This window comes from Etheostoma cragini, chromosome 4 (assembly GCF_013103735.1).
Source record: "Etheostoma cragini isolate CJK2018 chromosome 4, CSU_Ecrag_1.0, whole genome shotgun sequence".
Taxonomy (NCBI): domain Eukaryota; kingdom Metazoa; phylum Chordata; class Actinopteri; order Perciformes; family Percidae; genus Etheostoma; species Etheostoma cragini.
Genome location: NC_048410.1, coordinates 1,070,858 through 1,074,792, shown reverse-complemented (window position 1 = coordinate 1,074,792; position 3,935 = coordinate 1,070,858).

Here is a 3,935-nt window from a genome sequence, read left to right as displayed (position 1 = left end):
TGTATCCGTGGTGTAGCCAGACCTTAGTCCACTACCAGTCCACAGCGCTGTGCAGGTAGATCTGGCAATGTGAGACGGGCCTAAATGTAACCCAACTGGACCCGTTTTACAAAGTTAACATGTTTAATACGTTTAGATATGAGAACAGAAAGCGCTCCTGTGGGTCGTAATAGAGGGTAGGAACAAACGACCTATGTGGTCGTATGGTTTGGAGACCTTGTTAAGTTAATTCTACACTCTTAGTACATTTACTTTAGCAAAAGCTCTGAGAACTTCTTCCTAGTTTCATTGAACTAACCCTTAAACTCGCAGCAGATGGTTGCTTTGTTCAAAGAAATTAAGTCAAATTCGAAAAGAGGCCGAAATGGTCATTCAGGTCAAGAGTTCAGAGTTCTGGAGCCAGTCTACCTGCTGTGGTGTTATTTCTATATCACATTATCTCATTGTATGGTCCAGTTGTGCTCGTCCCCCCCGCTGGGATGGAGGCAGTGCAGCTTCACAGCAGCAGTCAGAGGGTGGAGGAAATGTTTCTGCTCACGCAACAGCGAACTCTCCAACAGAGAAGGCCTCAATTAAAAAACGAGTTCAAAGGCAGAGCGGGTTAGTTTAGGATGAGAGTACGAGCAGCAGGAGAGGTCATACACATCCTGGATATCTCAGAGGTTACAGGAGCGCTTCCCAGGGGGTTTCTCTGTTGAATTGTTGAAAAATCAGTTACTTTGGTTATTTTCACTTGACACAAAAGTTATTGAAGCTCCTACCTTAGCCAGTGATTGGTGGGCGTTTTTATAAGAAGACAGCCCGGATCACACATCTTTCTGGAAGTTTTCTCAGAGTCCACAATGAGAAAATTAGCCTGCTTCTCACATGATTTATTATATGATACCCAGTAAACATTTCCCTAAAGATATTATGGCCTTAATCCCCAATTTTGTCTTCTCCAATTATTAAAAATTCAATCACTAAAACAGATTGATTTTATTGGAGAATTGATTATCTCTATAATCATCTGTATACATATTTTTATAGATTTTAGGGTTGTTGTGCACTGCTAGTTGTTTTTAGCTGCAACGCACACAGTCTCCCTTTTGCATTCTTAGTTAGGGCCCTGGTGCAGGTGTGTTAAGGGCGTGTACCAATCCACTTTTCAAGAATCACATGTTACCTTGGCGACCATAAATAACAAAGATGTTGTTGACATTAGCCGGTTTGAGAATTTTCAAGTTTGTTGCTTTCCACACGGCCGAGGCCCAGGAGACGGCGGGCTGATTCCAAATTTATTCAAACTCTTGTTCAACAAGCTGGACAACAGGTCCGCTCCGTTCCGTGGTCGTGTGGCGTGCTGTTGTTTACCTTTGTAATTTCCGGATTTCCCTATGGTCTCCGCCATACCGCTTTGAACTGTGGGTAGTTCCCTTTGGTGGAGTCTGCATCGATGCAGACTCAGGGGAAGAGCTCAGTGAGTGTGCACTCAAACCCTCACACCCTTTGAAATTTAACTGAGCCCTTGCGAATTTTGCAAGAATGCGCACGAAGTTTGAGTTTGGGCCAGCGTCTTTAATTCATAGGTGTGTTTTGGATGCAATACACCAATCAGAATGTCATCTCCCATTCCCTTTAAAAGCCGGGTGCGTTTGGACCTTGGCGCATTGCTTTTATGATGTCGGATTTGCTAATTAGGAAGGAGATATTTTCAGGAGAAGAAACTGATCTGCTTGTGCATGAAGTGAAAGAGTGCAAGCAGATCATATCATAATAGTATTTCACATTGTAATATATTTATTTTTAATCTTTAAACTTTCTGCTGCCTTAAGATAGCAATATGCCAGAATGCACTTGAACACGCCTGCCTGTAAGACCTGTAGTTTACCACTATTTAAACCACGTGGGTGCTGGACGGTCTAAAGACACTTTCGTTGGGTGCAAGATAGAGCCCTTAGACCCTCTTCTAATGAAACAAGTATTTAAGTCTCTGGGAGTAAATAATGTCTGTCTGAATTATCAAATCTGCCTAAAAATGTCAAGCTTCGTGCCAAAAAGTGATCATCTGCTAGAAGGCGATTGCAGCTCCTACCCTGTCACTGAAAGGTTATTTGCACCTCAAAATGACTTAATTACTTTCATAAGGCTTTACCTGAAATATCATAACCCACCCAGTCATTTTTACTTGTTGAAATACATTTAAAGGGCCAGTACCACACTGTTTTCCAAGCAAACTGTGGCCGGCTGTTCTCATGAACCATAAGTTCATACAGCTACAGAAAGTAAAGCACTGTAATTGCCAGTGTTCATTATATTCTGTGCTGTATGCAGAGCATAAATTATAGTTCACACTCAGGATTACTGGATGATTTGGGAGTCTGGTCTCTCTGTATTTAAATGGTAAAATGGACCAACAGGTCAGCATCCCAAAGATTTAGTGGAAATCTTTAAGCATGGCTGGGAGGGTGAAGCAGGAGTTAGCAAAGAGGCCGAGGGTTAGCAGTTCTTCCGCCTCAGTAAATGGAGTAACGTATATACATCTGTGGAGCTCCGGTTTGTTGTCTTTGGCTCTGCAGCTGCTCTCCCTGCAGATATGAGCAGAAACTCTGGGAGACCGAGCTGCTGACAATGCAGCAAGTGTCCCCGACTGACCAACGGGAGCAGAAGATGTTATGTAACGCGCTCATACCATCACACTCACAGCAGAACGTACAGTGGAGGGCCACATAGCCTTTAATTCAATTCGCCTGCTGGCGTGCAAAGCCAAAAGTAACGGCTTAAGTTGAGGACCACTCAGGATTTTTTTGATGATATAATTTAAAAGTGTATTCCCAAATATAACTGAAGAGTTTATGTTCGGATAATTACATTATCAAGAATAGACTGGAACCACTGAAGTTACATCAAAGTTCATTTATACTTGCAAACCCAACAAGGAATCAGTTTACAGGTCTCATGTTCTGAGTACAGACAAACGAACGAAACGCTCTCTTACAACAGCTTTTGTAACATCAACAAGGTGGGATGTTATACAAAGTCTACAGTCATGACAAAGAGTCAATGTCGTCTTCCTTATCTCAGTTGGGCCCCTGTTCTTTCCTCAGCAGCATATCGTGCTCTGTAGACAAGGACAGCTCCATGGTATCTTGTGAACGTGCATCATTAATATGGCATTCTTATACTAAATGTTTATTAATACTAATAAGACACAAAAGTGTAAATCAAAATTATTCTCATAGTTTAACTGTGATAAATGGAAATTTTGGCCAGTTTTATCATTGAGTACCAGTACAATCGCACCATTAATAAATACAACCTTATGTTGGGTCGATTAGGTTGTCACGCTGCCTCTGGACTTTGCGTCCGTATAGTAATCAAGACCATCATGACATAAACTTTGACCAACCAAAATCCGATCACTTTACATTTGAACAACTGGCCCCTAATGTATCAATAGTAGGTGAGACAGCTGGGGGATTATGTTGTTCATTATGCAGGAAACCTTTCAAGGACCCTTGGGTGTCCCTGGACTGGACCCCTAACTAAACAAAAGCTCCACATCACTCCACTGATCATAATGTTTTGATATCAGGGCTAATTAACACCAAAGTTAAAAAAATAAAGATTAAAAGCCACTCACATGTTTCCATGGCTGTTTCTTCACCCTGACCACTGCCTGTGTTCTGTAGAAGTCTTTTTCTAGAAGTGAGAGGTCTGTTTTGGCCTCTTTTTCAGTAATGTGGCGCCATCTGTTGTCCTGAATCCAACATTTCTCTTTATTGTGTGAAATCTTTGAAATTCGGAAATTTTCTCTCTCGCTCTCTCTTTCTCTCTCTCTTTCTCTCTCTCTATCTCTCTCTCTCGCTCTCTCTCTCTCTCTCTCTTTCTCTCTCTCTATCTCTCTCTCTCGCTCTCTCTTTCTCTCTCTCTATCTCTCTCTCTCTCTCTCTTTC